The 24,805-nt window shown below is 41.0% G+C and overlaps 1 protein-coding gene and 1 long non-coding RNA gene across 3 annotated transcripts in view; one reads left to right on the forward strand and one right to left on the reverse strand.

Annotated features, from left to right (window-relative positions):
• The window catches only part of nol4lb (nucleolar protein 4-like b), a 113,728-nt gene that overhangs the window by 18,133 nt on the left and 70,790 nt on the right, over positions 1-24,805 (reverse strand). The window lies entirely within an intron of this gene.
• Positions 12,448-16,014, forward strand: LOC107079614 (uncharacterized). Its single transcript, XR_001480566.2, has 2 exons — positions 12,448-12,722; positions 14,345-16,014. It is a non-coding gene; the product is annotated as an uncharacterized lncRNA (long non-coding RNA).

The following is a 24,805-nucleotide window of genomic DNA, read 5'->3' on the forward strand; positions in this document are numbered from 1 at the left end:
GTGACAAAGGCAAGGGAATGTTGCCAGCCCTGTGGGGACAGTGTCGTTGCAATAGAGTTATGTCACTTCACTATAAAATACATCCAGCTGCATGTAGCATTCCTGACGTGCCCTATAAAAACACAGGTTCCAATACCGTATCAGCATTTTAAACCCCACAGGGGAGAGCAGCTCCTCCTCTAACAGATCTAATAGTTTCAAAATGACTTCCATTTCTATGGGGCCACATAGAAATAAACAATTAACTACTACACAGGAAGGCTAAACTCAGTCTCTGGTCATTCCTTCTTTTGCCTGTTGGGAGACTCCAAACCTCTGTGAGGGCAACAATGACACACAAAGGGAGTCTTCTGTGAGACAGTTCACATCCCTAGACTACAGTGAGGGAGAGCTACTGTATATTACACACTCGACTGGCTAAGACTTTGCACATCGGTAATTCACTTTGAACTTTATGGGGAAAAAAAGAAAGCCCTGGGCAGGACACTGACCCTTTGCAGGTTAAACACCCCCGAAACCTTCCGGCAATGCCAGCAATTAGTGAAAAGTGTTTCAATAAACAGCAGTATTAGTACATTTCTAATGGGGAATTTTACCCACAATACTGAGGATCTCAGACTCCTAATGTACCTTTTCTACACTTCAATATAATTTATTAACACTGGCTAAAATATTATTATTAAAGACAATATATAACTATACACATGTATCAAAAACCAAATACAGTACCTCTCATGCTCTTCAGAAACAAATGCACATACACACACATCGGCAAGCAGTGGACAAATGCCTTAATTTGAATGGATCCATGCCCAGCTGCTTTAAAAACATTTTTTTCCTTCGTTTTTTAGCAGCTATTTCCTATTCAGCTGGGCAAAGTATCATACGCCCAGTTCTATAGTGTTCCTGAAAGACAAGCTCCACCGCCTGCCCCTGGGTCAGTGCTGGTGCGATAGAGCAGGCTTTTGATGGGAGCGTGTTTGGCTGCAGTCGTTGTTATCGTTTCTCACAGTTCGTGAGCACCAAGTAAAAACAAACCGCGCTGGCAGGGCAGATCCATGCGGGTGCTAGGCCCTCCGTGTGTATCGCTTTCACACAGCAGTGCCCTTGAAATTGCCTAGAAACCCCGGGAAATAAACACCAGTGGAGCAGAGGGATTGGCACCGGCTGTATCTGGGCAGAGGGAACAAAGGAGATAGTATCCTCAGATCTGTCCAGCCATTGGACACCAGCATAAACAACAGGCCCTTCAGCACCAAGGTTAAAGCACCACTTCTGTGTAAAAATAAACAATGATTGCATTTCCTTGAAAGTTTGGGTCAAGGGCCAAATGTGTCATGTTCCTGGATAAACTACACTAAACCTCCTAATTCGAAAAGATTAAAGCCACCTCCAACCATTAAACCTTGGAGTCCCTTAACTGCCGCTTCTCCAGTTGTGGCTGTCTGAGCTGAGGTGGGTTGAGGTGTGTTTATTTGTGAGCTCAGACAGGACAAAAGAACTTTCTTCAAAAGCCCACAATCTAAAAGGCTTTCTTACAGAGCAGGGGTCGCCTGTCAAAACAGGCTCAACCACTTAGATTTCTTTTACAATCTACTATAATTTGAAGATATTCGCTCCTTCTAGAGAGACATACTATACGATGGTTACATTAATCAAAATTCATTAAAAAATATTTTTAGTTGGCAATCCAGTTGGTGAATACAAGAACTACCGGCACCTCTCAACTGAGTTTTCCAGACATACAGTATAAGTATTTTTTTAAGTCGAAAAAATATTTCGAAACAGAGTCAGCAGCTCTCAGCATGGGGATTTATTTGACTGTGGTACAGGTAAACCAGCACATCGTGCAGCAAGTAATGTGTGTAATTGTCCTGTTGCTGTAATCTTGGATGTCACATTGTATTTTGCAAAAAGCTTTTACAATACTTTTTAATAATTTATGTAGGTTTCACAATTTAGGTAATTTTCAATTTGCCCTGGGGAGGTAATGAATTATCCTTTCATATGGTAGTTGATATTTCCAACAGTCTTGAGCAGTGCCAAGGAGAGCAGCACTGGAGTAATTTGTATACGGTGGCTGCGCTCTGTTGTAATAAATGTCCATTTTATTTCCACTGCAATTTTGAATCTCCCACCCCTGTTGTTGCTTAAGGAGTGCTGAGCACAGAAACACAAGGCGGCAGAAAAGGGAGCTGCCAATGGGATGAACGAGGTAGTATTTTTAAAGCGAATATGGATTTTACCATACCAGAAAAGAAAGGTGAAATAGTACATTTCATAATGATGTACACTACAGGCAGACAGAAACACTCGATATAAATTTCCTGACCGAGGTTTCTGGTCCTTCTATATGATCGTGCATCGGGCAAACGTGTCTTTGTCAGTGTAAGAGCACGTAGCAGCAGTTCTGCGTGTGTGTGTCATGGCTGGCAGGCTCTACCACGCTGCTGTGAGAGGACGCACAAGTGGCATGTTTCTTTTGTTGTGCACGTGCAGGGGTACTGCAGCCTGGTCTTCACCACCTGGTCTGTCTGCCCTTGTCGCTCAGTCACTCCCAACAGCACTCAAGGGTTTCACTGCTCTCCTGAGAGAGGCCCTGTTAACACACCATTACCATTAGGAGAGCTGCTGTTTATTGCAATAACCAAATTTCCTACGGAGAGATGTGTAATTGGCTGATTTTTAATTCATGACAGTGACCTCAAATTAACCAGCTCCCCCATCGGGGAATGGCTGATTTTCTCACTCATTTGCAGCAGCAGCTGCTGTTGGCTCTGCATTCCTCTTCCATTTCTGCTCCCTTTCCTGCAGCCGCCTCCTTCCCTAAAAAAAGAATTGTCAGGTCTTCCTCCCCATCACCAGACCCACCCTCCTCCCTCCCCGAACCCCAGAGCTGACAGTGCGAGCTGGGCTCCGCTGGAATTTAAATGTCACTTTGATGTATGAGAGTATTTAGCAGGCTGGGAGCGTCTAAGAAAGGACTTGTCTGCATTCAAGTGAAGCAGGGGCTGGGTTCACTTCCTCACTGCAAATCACAGCGGCGAAGCAGCAGGACTGAAAGAGACAATCTGTCACATCCTAAAAACGCCTAATACCACACGCCACCACCCGAGCAGAGAGCAGAGGCTCACGGGACCCAGCCAGGGGATGATCCAGTAAATCAATATTTTACCTAGCTTTCTTCTGGGATCTCAACGATAGCATTAAAGAGGCGGAGGAGGATATTTCTCGGAAACTGCTGTGCAGTTCATCCCTATTTGTTGACCCTGCTGACACGGACTAACAACACCTCTCAGTTTTTAGTGCTCTTTAACACGGATCAGAGACTAGGGCATTGGGCAAAAGAATCAGTTGAAAGAAAATATTTACCAAGATTGGTCACTCTGCTTCCCCGGTCTAAAAAAATTCAGTTTTTGAAAGAATCCTCTTTTTGCATGTACAGACAGACATGCAAATTTGCAGGCACAAACAGACAAACACATATGTATACATACCGATCCCCAAACATTTACGTATGTGTATGAAACATAACATCTGTACCAGCAGCCCACCTGTTATAATGTGTGACCTCAAGGAAACCGCTCACAGAAGCAAGTAGCTGCCTAACATTTCTCTAGATGACCTTGAGAATACAGTGAAAAATCCCTAGATACAGAAGAATATTGTTATTTCTTGTAACTTCTGCTTTGCAATAGAATTGAAACAAAGGTGTTACCATCCAAATGTTTTACCCTACAGAATGTGCTATAAACATGTGTAACAAACACACTTACACAGTGGATGTTATAAGGAAAAGGAACTGTTTACAGCATTTGAATGCGTAAGGCCTAATCACTTTTTAAAAAAACAGGACAGGTGCATTAATTTAAGTTGATTTAAACAAGGCAGGTGAATTTAATTGAGTTATGTTAATTTAATTTAATTTGACTGGGTCTAATCAAACATAATATAGTCAACACTGCATTCATAAATAAAGAATTTTATATAATTTGCTAAATCAATTTCAAAATGGCAGATGATAAATTCACTTACTGAAAATCCTGCTGGATACTCATACTCAAGAGGCTACTTTATTTGTTCTCCAAAAAACATTTTAAATCAATATTAACTGAGCCATAACAGAAAAACTACATTGTAAAGAAATAAGGAGATGGGTAGGATCAATTATTCAACTGTCACCAGACTAGCATTAATTAAAATGAATAGTGAAAATTAAAGCTCTATCGTTAATTAAAATAAGGAGATATGCCAATAAATTAAATACTATTTTCCTTGTAATAAAATAGCTTGAAAAATGTCAATGTATTGTGCACACTTATCACTGCTTCATGACTACACAAACTTACTGCTGATAGTTTTCAACCCCAGGTTTTTTTTCTGCATAATTAAATATTAGCATATAAGCTTATATAGAGAATGATGATTATATACAATATTGTTTAATCAATTGTTAAAACAACAATACATTCATTTTCTATAATTTGCAGTGGTAATTTCTCTCTCTTTTACAGTAGTTATCAAGCAGACTGAAAAGACAACACATTTCTTTGCTGACTGTATGTCAGACCAGTCATGGACATCTCTGACATACACCATTTAAATATAGCGATTTCAGCAGATTGGTAATTAAATTAAAAAAAGCCCTTCAATTATTCTTTATTCTCTTTTATATCTGATGAGAAAAAAACACCTTGAAAAAAAAAATCAAGTAATAAAGTTACAGTATTGTACTTGATTTGATCAAATTATCAGATTTTATCGTAATTATGCATTAAGATCTTGCAGGGAATCACTATACATGCGTCTTTTCATTACAGCAGGTCTACAGCAGAAATACTGATAGTGGGCTTTAAGGATTGGGGCTCTATAAATAATAGCCTACCTGCAGTAAGTCCTGGAGGGATGGCATGTTTCTGCCACACCTGTTATGAGTTGTTAGCGCCTCCAGCAGCTGACAATGATGTGGTCACTCCAAATCTTCCACTGGCTGGGCTCAGTTACCGGCCCCAGATTATTTGATTAGCAATCTCGTTCAGTTCAGAAACAAAGTGTCCAGAAGTGGTGTGGCATGGCGGTGCGTCTGTGCCTATCCCTAGGGGCTCCCAGTCGTGCTCCCAGCTGGATCTCGCATGGCCAGGCCAAGCTGAGGGCTTCCTGACCTCCTAACCTCAATTACAGTAGCGCTAGAAGACCAGAAAGAGCACCATCATCATCACTCAACAGATAAGGGAATATAAGTGTCTAATATCGCTACAGTCCCTGGTCACACAGCACTCATGCTGTGCAAGGTGCTTCAGCTTGTCCTGCCTGCTCTCACAAACAGCCATCAGCTTCAGTCCTCAGTACTTCAGGACCTCTCTAGATTCTATACTTCTTTTAGACTAGAAGCCGGAATCCCCATACTTGTGCAATTATTCAATATAACTATTTTTAAGATAATGTCTTGTATATTTCTTTTATCTGGAAGTGAACTGTTGGCTATATCCTATACATTACCAGTTCATAACCAGTGTTTATGAATGAAAAGCAAAAAGCGTTGTTTCTTGATAAATAAAAACAAAGCCTTTCTACATTTTTCAACCTACATCACATTCAGATGTGTTCCAAAAGCAGGCAGTATGTTCAATTTGTCTCTTGATCTATATCACTGGAAACTTTTGAGAAGCTTTCTGATAAAAGAGACCCTCCGTTTCAGTCATGCTGAACAATAGAAAGAAAATGAATGACTACTAAAATCCAATTCTGCCCACAAATAGCCTCTCTCTCAAAGACTGGCCCCATGCTTTTAATAATTTTTGCTATAATAAAAGTAGATCACATTTTTCTACATTGTATTTATAATACTGAAAGGGTGGTAATTGGAATACAATAAGTGATTTATTAAGCAGTTTAATACTCATATACGGTCAGTGTATCAATAGCAAAATGTACATTATCAATCAACAAATGCTAATTCGAAGCTAATCTCTGGTATTAAGTGAGTATAATATTTTCTAGGATCCCTATTACATCTGGAAGTGCAAATTGCTTTTCACAGCGCACAATGAGAAGTGGAGTGGTGGCGAAATTCTTCAGCTCCATCGTTCTTCACTGTAGCTCAGGCACGCTGACAGCTTGAAGTGATTTTCCCCGGGCCTGACCTGCGCGATAGCAGGAACAGATGCTAATTCCTTTACTCCGACTTCCAGAATCTCCCCTGAGGTGGGCGGGTGGGTTAGGGGGGAGAGCTGGTCTGCCTTGTTTTTTCCTGCGCTGACTCCCCTCCGCGGGATTACAATGGATTATCCTGCTAAGAATCGGCACGAGCTGCTCCCCATGCTTGCACTAGGCCTGGCATCCCCATAGCAACAAGCCGCCTCTTCCCCCCTCCTCCACAGCTCAGCCAATCCCAGCCCCCTGTAAAGTGGACCAATGACAGATGCCCCTGGCTGACAGTGAGCAGCCAGGGCTCAGGACTTGCCTCACTGTTGGTTTGGTGGAGAGGAACTGTGTATTTGTCCTCCATAGTTCTCCACCCCTCCTCCCTCACTCCCTTTCACTTCTTTTGCCCTTTGGACTTCCTGCTGTCAAAGACGTTCACAGCTCTCAGGGGAATGGCACACCCCAGAGAGAAGCACCCAGCCAAGGGGATGAACTTCACCAAATCCAACTTGAACGCTCCATATTATCAATGTACAGGGCACTTACCTGTTTCTCGGAAAAATGCATGATGCGAACCGAGACGCTTCAAGACATGTGAGAATTTTTTCTCCAGAAAGGTTTGTAATTATGTGAATACAAGGGTATTCAACCAACCAACCACAAAAGCTAAAACAGACAAAATGTTCTTTTAAGCCAGCACATCTTCCTGATTTGCAAAACACTCGCACTGTAAAAATATTTATATGCAGAGGGTTTTGAATTAACAAGGGAAAGTTTGATGAACACCTGTGCTTCTTGTATTCAGCAACCAGATATTTAATAATTAAACAAAAATGAAGACGTTTGTCTAGCAGAAGCAAAACTCTTGGCAGCATTCCACCAAACTACAGCCTGTTATTTGGACTTAGAACACTTCCACGCATACAAATATCATTATTCAGCAAGTCCAAATCCTAACACATTTTCTGTAGCACTCACATGGCTAGTACAAACTTCTGTAGTCACACATAAGCTCATATTTACATTTTAGAATTAACTAAAATGGCATCAAAGTTAAAAATTCTCATTTTAATGCATATTTACTATAATTGATATTAACATGTACTGTATTTCCGAAATCTTCAATCGTTTCCTAGAATTGTTGTATCTTGTTTTGATTGCTGGTTAACATACCACATCGTTACACCTAAGAATATCTTCTTACAACACTACAGTTTCATACTATGTATACATTTACATCTTGCATGTGTGTTCTGGGTAAGGGTGTTGATAGAATGAACAAACGAAATGGATGAGACCTTCTTCGTGAAACCTACAGGCAGGAATTCTGCAGAAACACAGAATTTAAACATTTCATTAATGTAAGCGGCTATATATAGGAGAGCTTAATCACACCTCTAAGACAGCTTCATGGCAATATTTCTAACAGCAGCTCAAAGTTATTTGAACTCCCCTAAACTAATAAGTTAATATGCCACTTCATCACAGGCCCTGTAGTGAATTCAATTTAAAATGTATGTTCTCCTGTTTGGAGAAAAGTTCAAAGGAAGAGAAATAATTAGAAGAGAGAAATCTCCCTGCGAGAGTTTTAATAAAGAAAAAATGTCTAATTTATTAATACATCTTCTCCTGTATTTCTCCGAAACCAATATTCCTCATAAGACCTCTTTGAAAGCTGCTATTACAGAAAGTCTCAGCATGGGCTAAAGAGGCTCCATTCCCCAGTGCTACCTCCCTAATTGGCCACTGCTTACACACTCTGTGGGCATCTTCACCTGTCCTGTGAGCCCCAGCAGTGCTAAATAACTAGCCACATCAATTCACTGTTCTGTTCCTATCCTTTTAGCCCTGGGAAAATGGTTCACGGCCTCATTTACAAGGGATACTCCTTGATTTCACAGACGTGCAGAGATGTGCTTTCATGAACAGTTGTCAAGGCAGGCCAGTTTCACAACGTGAACAAACTCTCACCACGACAACCCCGAATTCGGGAAGCTACAGCGCAGCCAGCCTTAAAGACTAGAGCGCCAATTTTTTTTTTCTGCTTGTAAATTCACCTCTGCCTATACTTAAAATGTAGAAATTAGTTGGATGTGTAAATAGTTTCTCTTTGCGATATTTTCTCTGTTCTTAGTTTGGCGTGTTAATAGAACAAAACACAAAAGGGCGATACCAAGTGGCCCAATTAGTCTTGCGGTGTCAACGTGTCGTGCTTTTCTCACCTGCCGTGACTCTCCTGTCAGGCACTATGGAGCTCACAATAGCTCTGCAGGTCTAGGTGTCTCATTCTCTCCCGAATGGGTAAGACGTCTGCCAGAACAAAAGTCTTAAGAGAAACTCAGTTTCCAAATACAGTATGTTGATATTGATACGATGATCAGAAAAGAAATGGTGACATTTTAGACAACTGCATAAGAACTTAAGTAGAAATTGCAATCTGACAGAGTTATAATTACCTTAACAGTTGTAACAATACAATAGTCCTGGCAGGACACTTATGGCATTTTCATAAACCATTTCTCAACGCAATGGAGCATTGATTTACCCTACTACCATAAAGACAAATGTAAGATTCTGGTATGCTGAGGATGAAAGCAACTAGGTGTTGCTGTACCGTAGTCAGTATGATGAATTTATTGCCTTGTCAGTTGTGAAGCCCCTTCTTCGAGCACTGTCAGGCAGACTATGTCCAGTGGATGTACAGGGCGGTCCAGAGGAATGTGTATCGTCTCTCCAGGAGCTGACAGGTGAAGAGAGGTCCCACAAGGCGGCCACACTTGCCATTAACCCTAGAGCCAGACACCTGTCACATCACTCCCCTGGTTTGTTGTGTCACTGTATTTCTGGCACATAATTAAACGCAGATGTGAATAAGCTTAGTAATCAAAGGAAACATATCTGAAACAGCACTGTACATTCTAGCTTGCAAAATGCCATAAACGCACAAACTGGGCACTTATTCAACTGGAAATGGGATATTATTGCAGGCAATGAGTAGTAAACAATCATGTTTGCAGGCTAAATACCACAGAAAAATTGCAACGCATGTATCTTAAGCAGCTTTCAATTTCATTCCAGGCTTTTTTCCTCCACAGTGTGTCCAGCTGTGAATCCCGTCACCCACGCGGGACAGCGGAGACAAGGGTTTACAGCCCACACTGATGCTGAAAGAGTCAAGTCAGAAGTTCAGCCTGTTTAAAAATCAGCAGAGGGCTGGGGGCAGACTCAAATTTTCCCAAATGAATAGACATTATTGTCCTTTAAAAAGAAAAGACAAAAAGCCCATTTAATGGTCTGGTCAAAAGACACGGCTGTGGCTGAGCAGAAGAAAATCAGTAATCTGAGGGACGTATGACAAATCACAAGCTCTGAAGCCACATGGCAAAAGCTCTATACTTCATTCACTGCGACTTGATTCAGCTGAGAAAATATCAAAAGGGTGACCCTGTCTTGCAGTTCACACAGTATCTTTAAGAATACACAGATGACCATTCTTGGCGTGGCCATCTTAGAACACAAGACAAAACACTAGACTGTCTAAATCTATCTTCTAAATCTCTTACACTTATGAGTGTAAAATGACCAAGGCATTACTTCTGTGCATCAGATCTTCAGTTTAAGGAGTACATTTGCGTTCCTTGAAAAAACGGTACGCTTACATTACAAAACGGAATTCCTCTTAAAAACTAAAATGCAGGAGTGGGTGTGTTTACTCTTGCACTCATCCACACAGAATACACGGTAATTCGAGAATGGTCAAGACACATGTTTATTCCAATATAAAAGGAAAGTGCTGCTTTGAATTAAAGTGTGTTGCATCAGTACAAATTACAGTACTGAACTTTTTTTTCTTTTCTAATGTGCAGCAGAATCTGAAAATAGATTTCAAGACTTTAAATGCCTGAAAGACAGAGCTGACTTCATGCAGACTTAACAATGCTAATTATATCACATTCTACAGTTTGTGATTACCACCATACCAAGATTCTGATGCTGAAGTGCTGCTGGAAACCATTTTCAACCTATAGACACGACCATGAGTTGCACACATTAGAGACAAAATTCCACTTGGAAATACCCACTCCTGCACAGAACAGCAAAATAATTCAACTTCTCGATATCTCAGAAATGTTCCTCAAAGAATAATAACATTTGATTAAGGGTAAGCCAAAAAACCACTTGTCAAACATTTCATCACATATTTACAAATCTATGCATCTTTACAGTGAAATTTTAAATGCTCACTGTGTTAAAACAAGCGGTGCAGTATAAAAAAAGTAAAAACAGTCCAAATCAAATCGTCAGCACCACTGAAATCCTTTCTCATTGCTGTCATATTGACTGGTGTTTCTCTATTGACAAACAAAAGGTTACACCTGAACAAGAGGTGATGTCAATTATCCAACGCTATCCTGTTCCATAAACCTAGAGTTGTCCATTCCTGGACAAACTCTTAAGACCGACACTTTCATTTCTTCCTTTTTCAATGGAGCTATCAACTCTAGCCTCTGAGTGTCAAATAAAAAAGGAATTATTGGGGTGTCTGTGTATCCTGTGACACACCCGCATCTTTCCCAGGGTGTGATCCGTGCTTCCAAGACTCCGTGTTCCCACAACCCTTTCCAGGAAAAAGAGGCATTTTCGTGCTGGATTGTTTTATTTGGGAAAGAAATCGACATGTTTAAGCACTCTTTAGTCTGTGATTAACAGTATTTGCTTCAAAGTCAAGGATCCAGTTGTAAAGCTTACATGCACAAAACCACGGGCCTTCATAACATGACCCGCCACACCTCCCGAAGCACTTGAGAAATCACTCACGTGGACCTGCTCCTTGTTCTTACAATCGCCCTTTACTGGCTATTTCCATCATTTCATTAGCCTGAAATGGCTTTCTGCAGGAAGAGGTGAGTGGGGGACGGTTAATAAGAGATCCGTTCATTTTCCCCAGCCATGCAACCAGGCTTAAACAATAAAAATGGATTAAAAAGGCCACCTTTGTCCCTACAAAGATGCCTGGCATGACAGCTTCTCAGCACACACCAAGAGTCTTCACCAGTAAATCTCTCCAAAAGAGCTGCACCGAGTGGCACAGTCGCCACGCGGAATCACGCTGGCTTCTAACAATGAGCTACTCCTCTCGGCGGTGGGGGAAGGGTCTGTACGTGCACGTGCTGCATGAAAAGGGCCCATCTTCCCCTCCATTAGAGAGGGAGGGAGAAAGGACAAAGCACAGCAGAACGCGCACGGAGGGAATTTGGGGTACGCTCTCTCCTCTGACAGAGGAAGTCAAAATATTTCACAGCTTAAAAGCTTATTTGAGCACTGGAGAGCCGACTCTCATGGTCGTGTTCAGAATTCCTCGTTCTCGTGCAGATAAGAATAATTAGCCATGTGTTTAGAATGCCTAGTTAGCCCCATGTGCAGCAGTAACAGAGTTGAGACAGTGAACTGTTATCTCCTTTGAGTAACATTGTCCTTAAGAACATTACATTTTCTTAGGCATTTAAATAAGTTTGTAGCTCACCGATATCCATGTGCCAGACCCGATATTTATCCCGTGAAAGACTTCTTGCTTCCAAACGTAAAGCAAAGCTCGGGGTCTCATTTCACTGCAGGGACTATGGGAACACAGTAATCTGTCTGATTTAGAATGCATTCCCGTCTGCTCCACACAGCTCCTGCACTTCGTAATGTTTGGTGAAGTTTTAATTAAATTATAAAAGGAGCATAACTACATGCAATATTCATGAATTCTTCCATTTAACGGGAACGATCGCATGCTGCATGAAATTGTTTCCTGGAAAAAAAATATAAAGACTATTTTTTTTCTCAAAAGCACTTTTAATCCACAAAACTGGCCTTGTATCAGGACTGAATTGATTATATGCGGGAACACCAAACACACAAAGAATGGGCAGTAAATGCAGGGAAACCAGAACCCGAGTGTCAGAGCTCTGCATGATCAGTTCTCCAGTTTTTGGACCTTCATTCCACTTCTCTGTCAGCACCTCTGAAAAACTTTGGACGAACTCTGCAAGACGCCGAGGATCATAAGAAAATATGATCTGCATTTTAACTGTGCGTATTTAAGGAGATGGTGAAAAGAAAGTGAGAAGGCCAGCAAGAGAATAGGACACAGCTGACAAAAAAACAGAGATGTCCATAGATGACCAGAAATTGGACATGGCCCTCAAAATATTGTCCAAAGAAAAATTAGGCAAGTAAACGGTTAAGAAACAGTCCAGCAGCCTCACAGAATGACTCAGCTGAGCACTATTTTAAGATTTACAGAATAACCATCTTCCCCTTCTGATCCAGTCCTTTCGCAATTAAAGCAGCAATGTGACTCTTTCAGCGTGCCTCTTATCACAAGGGAGACTTGGGAGTTGCCGTTGGGGATGAGCGAAACTGCAGAACCCACAGTGGAACAGGAGTCAGGGCCTACTGCCTCCACCGAGCAAAATTGAACATGCTCAGCCCATGGTCCTGCTCTGTCACTTCTAATTACATGCTGGGCTTCCCTGTTAAGATCTTTCCCATGCCCCCCCTCCCTCCAGAGGGAAAGCTCACTTCCTGGGGTAAGTAAAATGAATACATTACTCACGATTACCTTCTCATTCCTGCCTTCCTCTTATTTTCAGACCTGTAATTTTACCTTTGTCAAATTTGCATCCAGCCACTCAGCTGAAGGAACTTGCGGAAAACACTTAACGGCAAAGATCACTGTGCAAAGACGTTTGAACGGCTGAACCTCCCACAGCTCCTTGTTTTGGGTCCGGGTTTAAGTCAAACATTCGACTCGGACATTGTAGCTTTCCACTCTGGAACGTGACGGTGGGCTTCTGACTGGAGCCTCACACAAAAAACGCCACAAGCACATCCTTGGTTTGTTTGCCCAATCTGTGACTGGGTGGGAAATTCTGATTTTATCTGGACCTTATTTCAAAACTATATACAGCATTTTCAGTTTGCCAACTTAACAATGACTTTTTCCTGTTTTTAATTCTTTTTGGTTACAAGGTGCAGTATTGCCCTATCCTATTATAGGAACACATCATTACTATTGTCTTTCCTTACTGAATTCCTCCACATCTGAGCTATGAAAAACTCTTCTCCATGAGACCAGGAATTGTGTGTCTGTGTGTTTTCACATACAGAAAACACATTACACATTACATGTTACATTATGTGTTACAAATGACATTGCTAGAGATTTCATGGTATCGATTGTAATGTGATGTATTTTGTTTATATTTATTTTTCTTTTTTATTGTATAACACTTTGAGTTAATATTTTATACAAAGACACCAAATTAATCCAATTAAAGTATTATTATTATTGTCTGGTTTTAAAGGCACATGTGGAGCAGATTTGGGATTTGGTTTAAATTTCTGTACTTAATCAGAATGAAGTCAACCTTCTGCTGCAAAGAATCAGCTTTAGTGTGCAGATCTATTTAGTACTTGTTAACAGAAAGCGCTTTGATATTACTGTGGGTCAATTTCAAACGGTTCGTGTCATGCTTTCTGCGCCACACAGCACAAGGCTGAGAAAACCTGTGACGAGATGATAAACTAGAAAAAAACAACAGAAACCCGGAGCCTGTCCTGTTATATCTGTTAAAAGATATAATGTGCAAGGCCAATAGCAGTGTCTGTGAGCTCTATTGCTTTGGACAGAACACACTTCACCAGTCCAATACCCAGTGTGAATCCCTGACCTGCAGTTTTTCCAGTGTTGGAGAGATCTCTTTGGCTGTTGATCTCTTCCCATGATAAACCCAATAGCAAACTAAAAAATGATTTATCAATCATTCTGCATTACTTAACACGTAACAATATTGCACATTGAGAATAAAAGATAAAAAAATGATATGCCTTTATACTGTAAGTAATAATACATTTTGAAGGGATCTCCCAGAGACATGCAATCTAGGTTAATTAATGTCCCAAAAGAGTCTCTCCGAATATCCTTCAATTGCATGGTGTCCTATCCAGGCTGCAACTGTCCCAAGCTTAAAATGTCAAAAAACACGGTAACAGAACAAGCCGAGTTCTACAAAACCTACAGAGACGGCACAGAGTCACAGGTTACAGGAAAATGCCCCCTAGTGAAAGGACATTTTGTCTCAGTCACGATACTGCTACATGGCCCACTTCAGATTATTTGCATATTTAATTTGTCATCTCTTTCTGCCAGAGAAAAATGCTACCAGGCACCTTCACTAAACGCGCTCAAGGTATCCTTATGATGGGCCCACGCCATTCAGAGAGGAGAGAAGCATGAAAAGAGGAAAAGGCTGCTTTGAAGGAACACTGTGGCATCAGGAGACAGGGCCGGAGTGCCCAATGCCATAATGAAGGGTGGACTCCTTTTACATGAACAAATCCTTTCATCGACGAGCTTGTACAGATGTAAAAAAGCAAAACAGGGATAATGTATTATGCACTTCAACAGATTAAAGAAACATGACAATGTCTGAGCTCGCACACAATACATAACACTGAAACTGTGCTGATCGTGACAAATCCAGCAATTAAAACGAACCCTAAACCCACTCCCCTTCTCATTATAAAGCTCTGAATATTTTGTTAATGTACAATAAAGGTTCCAGAAAGCCTATTGTCAGTGTACCCAGAATTAAATCACATCCCCACTAGTGTGTATCAGAACTAGAGGAGCTCATCTGAAGTGGGTAAACAATACAGATATTCAGAAAATAATGTATTTCAGTTCTCTGCAGTTTTTCAAAGCAGCTCTGTGGAAACACCATGAATCCTCATTCCTTTAATAGGTCAATGCATCCAGTCATTACTTCAGGATCAGCTCGGCTCATCAGAGGGATTCTAAACGAAATAGATTCCTAGATATCAAACTGTGCAAGTAATGTTTTTATCTGTGGCTTTTTACACAGTTCTGCTACTATATATTTCTTAGAGAGTCAAAGCAGCGCAAACAAGGTTTTCCAAATTGACTACCAGTTTTTAGTGCTGTGCTCCCATGTTCAGGCAACTCGTTTATAAATAGTGACAAGGTAATCAGCTTCTTATACTTAAAAAAGGATATACTGCCAAAATTGTCTATCCCATTTGTGTAAGCTCTTGCAAGAAGGTGACTTTTATTTTGTTATTCTCACAAGGAGGGGGCATTGTAGACTCACCAGCGCTGATGAATGAGGAGTATTGTTTCTATTTCCTTGGTCTTTATTGTTTTTATGATCTCGGTCTTGGAGTAATTCTACATAAAGTGGTCAAAACCTGTGGTGGTACACGATCAAGCAAACAAATTATAATTCAAGTTATTATGTAAACACATAACACTAGAAGTTTAAGAATAACAACTGTATTCCATGTTTTCAGTGTTTATTTTGTAGCTTGGTATTTTTTCATAGTTGCATTTGGCCAAAAGAAACTCAATAAAAACCTGATAATTACAAAATAAGGTGTGATGCTTTTCACTTCACAGCTCAGCCACTGAGAGTCTGGCATCATCAGTCCCTCAAGTAAAATTTAAAGGGACTGAACTCCCAATCCAGTCCTGCCTTTTCCCAACTGAAAATCTTTATATAGCTCCACAATCATTTTATCTGGTTATTAAACAAGATGTCCGACAATATTGTTTGCAGCGTAAAGATGTTTTTGTTTACAATAATCACAACTGCAATATTTAAAAATAATTATTATAAACAATTAGATAAAAAATCCTATACCAAGAGGGCAATGAATATGTTTTGCTACACTGGGATCTAGTGAGAACACAATGACTGCTAATCATCTTTTGAAAGGAAGTATGTGTCAGTGAGGTTGCTCCAGAAAAGTGTACAATTGTATTTATGTTGCAAAAATAATAAAGTGTCCTTAAGCATTAGGTTTACGGGAAAATTACTTTCAGAAATTAGGTTGGATTGACTATCAAACACACCACACATGTGTCTGCTGCATAGATATAGCTAAGTTCTAGATGCTGAACCAGTCCTTTAAAACCCCTAATTGGTGACAAAGGCAAAATTTAACATTCAGCAGGACAACATGCAAGTCTAACAAGATGAAGACGTACAAACTAACTATACAGGAAGGTATCACGAGAAGTCCCACACCATGCAAGTACAGAAGCAAGCATCACATTGTAATCCAGACATCAGAGAGGTCTCTATACAGAGCTGCTTCCTGGCATGGAAATGTTTCAGGAATGGCTGATGGAATGGGTACCCGCAGTAGCCTTTGGTTAAATGCAGTCTGCAAATGCTTTTGATGCTCCCCAGCAGAAGTGTGGTGAGAAACGGAATCGAACACGAGTGATCTCCTCCTTAGCAGTGGTTAATCGTCTTGCCCGCAAAATATAACATTAATAAGAACTGAAAGCAAATTATGTTTGCTAAGCAACTTCATTCCATTTTAATCACTTATTGTAAAATGCATTTGGTGCAATTCTAACTCCCCAAGGGACGGAGGATAGGTGAAGCTCAGGGTGGGGCCTTCGGGAGTTTCTTCAAATGAACACTTGGTGGATCATTAGGAATGGTGTTGCCTAAACTAACCAATGAACACAAGAAAAATTAAATAGTAATGGAAGACCCAAGAGCATGTTGTTTTGTATCGATCCTTTGTGAAAGCCTAGCTAACACGTAAGTGACCTGCAGACAGAGACAGGCTGCAGTTTTCGAACTATTGTAGAAATTATGCTTTTCAAAATTTGCCTCTGTTAAATTAAAATTTTGAATCACGTACCAGCCCTGATGGTATGAATGCAGGTAGATACAGTTTTATGTGCTATTTTACAATTCTTTAACAACGTTCCTCATGGCTCATGGCTGCTTTAGGTCATTATAATAGCAGTCGGTATGGTATACAGGTTTTAAATTGAAATACTGTGGAATTTGTTTAAATGTGAAGCTCCACAAGTCTTTATTTACCAAATGGTCCAGGTGCACCTAATGGCCCTTTCTCATTTGCAGCCTTTCTTACGCTCTTATTTGACCACTGGGGTCATTTGGACAGTGTACAGCTTGTTACTGAGAATGGAAAAACAGTAAAGGTTGTGTCACAGTGTCCTTGGTTACTGAGTACTGGAAAAGAAAAAGCAGTAACTCACAATAGTCTTTGATGTTGATGCATAAGTAGAAAATGATTGTGCAAAACTCAACTTTTGGGAAATAAGTGTTTTTTCCATGCAAAGAAATAAAGGTTGGTTTCTTTGCCCACCTCACACCCCTTGCCCCTCCTCATTCTCTCCACCTAGTTCAGCTCTTGGCTACAGTAAATTAAATTTGCTCCAATTTTTGTTCCCTATAAAAGATTCAGCAGGAAGGCGCTCCAATCTCAATCTAGGTCACTGACATTTTGCGTCTGCACTCCTCCAAGGAATGTCATTAGGATTTTATCATGTTTAATATTCAGCCTCTCTCTCTCATGCTGCTCTATGGGTTTGTGGATAGTGTGCCTGAAGTGTGATTTAGTTGTAATTCTCTTTATTAAGCTTCTCTCCACATTCTTCACTGCCTAATTTTAGAATTCTGCTTAAAGGTACAGGTCTCCCCTTTTACATGATTTTCGCTTGAAGAAAAAAACACCTTAAATTCACCTCAAGACAAAGGTTCTCAAGGCAGTAGAGAGCAAGCAATGCAATGCAAGCAAGAATCTTTCAATGGAGAAACTTTTTTTTTCCCCTTTTCAAAATCTGAAGGTTGTGAATCCAAATTCTATATTACTATAAAATGTTAGAAGTTTTAACTTGGTACTTCCACCAGCCTTTTCTTTTTAAAGTGGGATGCTATATATATATTTAGCTTAAACACCCTTGAAAGCATAGCTAAAAACAGAAAGCAGCAATGTCTTCAGCACTGACTCCTTTCCAAAACAGGAGTGATAAGAGGCTGTTTCGCAGTTATGAACCCTGTGACCATACACAGGGATGAATAAGGCGCCTCCAGCTCTCCCACCTGAGATCCAATCATCTTTCCACACATCACCGGACACACTGCCCCCTGCTGGAGGTTCAGCACTGACTGGAGAAGGGGCGCGGCCCTCCCCGCGAGCACCACCCTCCTGCCAGCGCCCAGGGGATCGGAAGAGCTCAGAAAGCCCTGGCCGACTAACACCATCCCACCCCTGGCGAATCCCAGTCACAGTCGGCTAGTGAGATGACCCTGGCTCGAACCCGGGATCCCAGAGTTCAACCCAGACTTGGGCCACCTGTTGATCCACTTCAAACAAGTGAAACAAACACTAATTTTCTAAAAAGCAGCAGACTGTGCTCCTTCTCAAAATTAAAACTTTTAACCTCATGATGAAACATATTTGGAATATTTAAATCTGTTTTAAATACGGTCAGAGTAAGGTGTACTTGCTACAAGCAACTCAGTTTTGTGGCTCAACAGAATTAGCTTTCCAGTTTCGCTCTTCACACGTTTTCACATCTCACTAATATAAAATGGCATCACTGAGTCATTTGCTTTGTAACCATTTCATCAGAGCACCTCAGACATGAGCGCAACCCCAGAGCAGCAACTTCAATCACTTCAAAAGGAGAGCTGAGATTCACAGCTGCAATACATACGACTAAATGTTCTACTCAGTGTGCCAGCGCACTTATTACATTTAAAGCCAAAAGCATAACTTGTCAAAGTTCTAATTTCAGTTTACTGGTGTTTATTTCATTTAATTATCCAGTATTTGTGTTAACATAATGTAATATAAATATGAAATATTTAACTATAAACTCATAGACTTGCGTGCATGTTTAAAACTGTAATATATGTAACTATCCGATTTATCAAATGTTTAAAATTTGATTCAGATGACATTTGTGTCATATTTTTACTACCTCTGGGAGTGATATATGCACTACTCAATTTTGGAAATGGCTCCAGACAATTAGCTACTAGCAAGCAAAAGACCTCGACAGGCCTCCTCTCATTTGTAACGTATGTTCTTATGATCTACTAGTAATAGAAACAATGAGGACATGTTGCACAAACTCAACATTCTTTCAAGAAAACATCCCTCAATTATCTTCAGAAAACAGCAGCTTTCTGTACAAAGCCGACTGGTTCAAGTCTACTACACAACTGACTTTAAAAGAGAATTCAGCAAACACATACCTGTACTTTGAACATACAAACTTCTCAGACAAGCTCTGTGCAAGTATAGTACAAGGTCTATTGACACCTTGATGGCTACATGTATCTGAAAAGAAACACAAAACATGAACTAAAAATGAATACTTAGATAAATACCTCCCTTTTCTTTAGAAACTCCAAGGTCCTGGAAGCTGGTCAAATTGAATGTGGCCCAGTCTCTAAGTCAGCAGCCTGTGTTCAGAGTGTCACCTGATTTACACATCAGAGCCCAAGCAAGGTCTGTCGTTCTGGCCTTGCGCAGTGAATGAACGGAGCTTCGCAAGGGCTGCCCTTTCAGCCATTTTAACGAACCATTGGTTGTCAGTGCTCACAGTAGCCACAGCCTTCCCCAATAAAGAACAGGTCTCCCAGAAAAATGGGTTATTGACGAAGTTTTCTTTCAGCTCAAGAGGTTATCTATTACAGCACTGCTAAAGCTTCTAAACCAGATATTAAGAAAAAGAGGAAAAGCTCAATCTCTGCACATTTCGACGTAACCACCTCCTACAAAACACGGAGAAGGAAGGAGGTAATGGCCCCAGCGACTGAGAAAGGCAGCCACGGACTTGTTCAGTCTAAAACTCTGTCTTCACAAGCTGGAAACTGTATCCTCATTTCTTCTCAAGATAATTTATGACGAGGCATGCACTAATTTAGGGTTCAGACCCAGTGTGAGAGAATACCTGCCTCAGGAATAGGACTGCCAAGGCTCAAGCAGCTGAAGTTAAGTGCTGGTCTTTCAAAGGCAGAAGCAGGTACTGCAGTGCAACAAGCTGTGATTCACTATCTCGGTGGCACTTACTCAGAGTTCACTGACTGCTCTGCTGTGTGGGAGAGAGAACAATCTAATAACTTCACAACCCTACCACTTCCCTTTGGGCTTGCTATTTACCCGGCTGGATTGTGAAAGGAAACATCTGGCTCGTTAATTCATTATGGTGATCACACTTTATTGAATGTCACAATAGGCACCAGCATGTCACACTAGCACAGCTCCATTATTGTTAATATATTGCAACTGCTGCTTAATAATACATGGTTTTCTCCTGTCTAAACAAGGCACTGACAACGCAGGGCCAGAGATTTTCAAGCAACAGCTGAAGGAGGTGAGGTAGAGGTGGTGGAGAGAGTGCTATTTATTCCCTGTTACTGTTAAAATGTCAAATTCTACAGGAAAAGCCAGGTAAAAGTTGCAAAAATGGTAAAGTCTATTCAACCCTGAACAATGCAAAAAGCAGGTAAGCAGGCGACTGGGAGCAGGAAGTCGAGTGTTTATTACAGAATATCCTGGTAAATTACTGGTAGGTCAAAGAGGACAGTTAGTGTTTGCAGATAATGGGTGCAGTATTAGTGCAGCTAACAGTTCCCAAAAACACCATTCAGTGCAGCACCCCGGCAGTTAGCAGCCTCTCTAGATGAGGAAAATGCTGAGGGGCTGCATGGCCAGCGACAACACAGTATGGTTACAGGAACGAGACAACAGACAAACGAATTAAAAATTTGCACATTTCGAAAGTTGCGCAAATAAAATTACAAAGGAACATGAACAGGGCTCAAAATTTATGACAATTTATAAAGAGGGGACTGGGAGGTGAAATGAAGGGCATTTCGTTGCTAAGGTCCAGGTTTATTTTCATATTCACTGCCTGTGTGCCTTCACTTCTGGAGCCCATACAGGGCCTCTCCGTGCCTGTTTTGGCTCCACGAAAAAGCCATTATTTTTTCCCTTGCAAGCCTTTCTAATTTGACTTTAAAGGTTATTTTAGAGACAGCAGATGGCACACGATCATGTTTTGATTCGATCTGCCCTCATCAAACCGCAAGCATGCTTGATGTGGGTGTTTTTTTGTCCTCATGCACACAGCCCTGACTCGGGGTGAACCACCCACCCCCCCGGATTCCGAAACGTGGGCCTTGTTCCGTCCCTGTCCTCCCGAACAGGCAGAAACCGTCAACAGGAGACAACACAGGGAACAACAGCCAAAGGGAGAAAAACACAGTACACAGACGTTGTGGCTAATGTGGATTTCTGTATTTATTCGGCTGATGCGTTTGTGCAAAGTGGCTCACAGAGGTTGCAATGATGACTGATTTTCCCCATACAAGGTTTGGCACCAGCTTACGGTCTGTACGTGGAATTACTGGCACAATGTCAGCCAAAACACCTTCCTCAAGAATACAGCAGTGCTATCCCCTCCTTGGATTCACAGCAGAGCCCTCCAGCTAGAATCCTACAACCTTAACTGCTACCCTGCTCCGTATATACTGGACAGTTTGGTTTCCGTGCCATGCCTTTGTGGATTGTAGACTGATTTAAGTGAATAAGGAATCTACAGTTCCAGCATCACCAGGCCTTAAGGCAAGACTTCAGGACAAGTGACACATGGGAAAAGGTGACTCAGGTTCATCAGCTTTTGTCCAGAGTACACGGCAGTGCTGTGTGCGCTCTGAACAGGCACTAGGGATGGGGGAGGGGTGGTTATCAATACTGGTGCAGAAGGAGGAGTCTGAAGTGGACTATATTCGGCCTCAGCCTCCACATTAGGTTTTATACCTAATGGCTGATGGGATCTGTACTGTAATGGATTACAAGGGTGTTTAACATAGAAGGACCCCACATCGTCAGAGCCTGGCTGAAGCGTTCTTTCCATACAAGTGAAAGATTATTCTCAGATCCTTTCTGAGCTATGCAACTTAAACCATAATATTCATAACATTCTTTCAAAACTGTCTGTTCTGTTACATGCAGAGTTGCCTCTACTTTTCTGCCCAATTTACTGCAACTTTTCGACCTCAAGTAGCATTTTCCCTAAGAGCTCCTTCTGTACAAACAACTCAAAATAGTGCCCTGTTTCCGTTTTCAAAAGGGAAAAACTCTGACCTCTTCACCAAAACTTTTAGCACTTGGCTATTGGCTCACATGTCAAAGCAGCAAAAAGTCTTAAATACCTGTATGTGTATCTCAGAGCTGACTCAGTGTGCTGTTTTTTTCCTGACAAGCACAAAGGCTTACACTTGACAGAAGCCCTTAATTGTGTTTGCTATGCCACATAGAACACCATGTAGTTTGCAGTGATCTGAAAAATACACGTTTCTTTTCTGAATCTATCTTATTTCATTTGATGGACTCTAATGAATTACAGCAAGGGGACAGAGTTTCGCCTAATTTAATTAAAGGGTGAGGAGGTGTTCCTCTTCTTCTAACGGAAGAAGACAGATTCAGAGGTGGTCATTTTTAAGATGTCACATGGGAAAGCAAAACATTGTTAGTGTGAATTTGTGGCACAGGGAAGTGCTGCAGAGGTACAATCCATTATTTTTGTTCTCCTTGCCTCATTAACGGGACGAGGTGGATAACGATCTGTACAACTGCAGTAAAGGGGAGTTAGAAAGCTTTTATTACCCCCCTGTATACACATGACAGATGCCTCATATCAAATGCATTAGGGGAAAATTAATTCAAACGTCTGCCCCAAACTTTGGTACACTCCCAACGTTTGATTTCTGTGCCAAATGATGGAGTAGAATTTTGTGGTTTGCATCTCAGCCTTGTAATGGTATTACAGTTATTGCTACTGGTCAGCCACTAATAAATCTAGTCTCCACGAACTGTCCTAGAAAATACTGGGATTCTTGGAAACCTCTACATTTCTGTGATTTCCCCATATTGCTATCAGCACCTAAATCCAAGTATGGGTAAGACACCTCTTCCTGCCACCCTCCCGAACGGCGGGGGTGTGCAGTACCACGGGAATGTGGCCAAGAAAAGCACCAGCACACTTGCCGACAGTATCAGGTAGCAGGTAAATGACATTCTCCAGTGCCTTACCAGGAACTCAGTTGCAACGGATGGCTTTTCGACAGAGAAATGAATTAACTCTTTTGTGTCCTTACTTTCATATTTTCCTTGAGTAAAACATCTAACCGTAAGCCAGGCCTGTACATAAATCTGAAATTGCAGAAATCCTAAAGATTTTAAGGTGTAACCTCCATCATTTATTACAACTTACAAAGATAAAGAAAAACAACCCCCAGGGACACTTATTTCCTCATCCTGCACTTTTTGTTTCCACTGTATTTAATGTATTTAACTGTATTTAATGTGTGAAGATTCCTCTTGGGCCTCGTATTCAGACACCAGATTGTGCTCGAGTGCTGTTACCTGAAGCCCAAAATAACAGATATGGTATGAATAGAAACTGTATCCTGTGACCTCCGTTAATCACATTACATACATGTCAAAATGTAACAACCCTGGAACTACACTATGTAGCTCTCCTGTTGTGTATTTAATTTCTAAATTCCACACCCAGACATCTTTGATAAAAAAGGCAGGTTTAAACCGACCTTGCAGGTTAATGGAAATACTGTCATTGACAAGTGAATTTGTGTGGCTTCACGGGAAAAAAAACCCAAGGATTAGAAAGCCAAGAGAGTGTGGCACTTATTTCTCAAGCTGTCTCAAGAAGGTCGGAGTGAAAAACACACCCTGTGAGAGCTCGTGACCTTTGTTCCCTTTTATTAATTCTCTTGCACAAGACAGTGGCACTGCCAGCAATTCAGCGGCTTTTCCAAAAAAAAAAAAAAATCAGAGCTGGACTCCACCGCAGAGTAAGAGCTCAACTTTGTTCAAATGCCCTGTTCCAAGGTTGCTGCTCCTTGTATCTTTGTTATTCACAAACACAGTGATGACTTCTCATAAAACATTCCACCAGCACCCCCTCCTCCCCCTCCTCTTCTCTGTCCTAAGCTACAGACAAGCACTCTTATTCCACTCTCAGGTTCAGGGGCACCTACATTTCAGTGATTGCTTTCTTTTTCAGCACAATAAAACAGCTTTTCAAACCACATTGTGCCACATTCCAGAAGGCAACAGCATGAACTGGGGGGCAAGGGCTGCATGGTTTTCAAACTGTAACAGTGCAATTTAGCCTTCATCCTCTGCAATATTTCAGAAGGCTTCTCCTTTGTTTGTATACACTGGAGCATGGGACTTACACTGGAGAGAGAATGTCACTCTGCTTGAAAATCACCCCCTACAGAAATCTTCTGAATGCCTTTCCCCTTTATTTCAATACACTCAATTTTCTTTAAGCTGCATATACAGCGGAGAACATTTGGAACGTTCAGGACATCTTAATTTAATTTTTTTTTAAAGGTTAATTAGTTTTGGATCTGACCACTATTAGAATCTGGTTATGAACTGCATACTGCTGTTGCTGTTAACACAGTACATTTCACCAGATGAGCTTTGATACTCAGTGTTAAAGCCTATTAATGGGTGAAGACGCAATTCTATGATTAGTATTTTTATTTACCCCTTAAAATTTGTTTTTGCCATACAATATATAGTTCCAGGAAACTGTATAATATATACAAGGCTATGACATTCCCAACAGTAATATACTCATATTCCACTGACCACAAAGTCTACAGGAAGACTTTGATGTAACACTTTTCCTATTTCCCCTGGTCTGCCGTTCAGAAACCAGATAGCCATTTGCAGCCCATTAGGTTTCACATACCTACCCCTGAGAGCGACC

The sequence above is a fragment of the Lepisosteus oculatus genome, chromosome 16, assembly GCF_040954835.1.
Source record: "Lepisosteus oculatus isolate fLepOcu1 chromosome 16, fLepOcu1.hap2, whole genome shotgun sequence".
Lineage (NCBI taxonomy): Eukaryota > Metazoa > Chordata > Actinopteri > Semionotiformes > Lepisosteidae > Lepisosteus > Lepisosteus oculatus.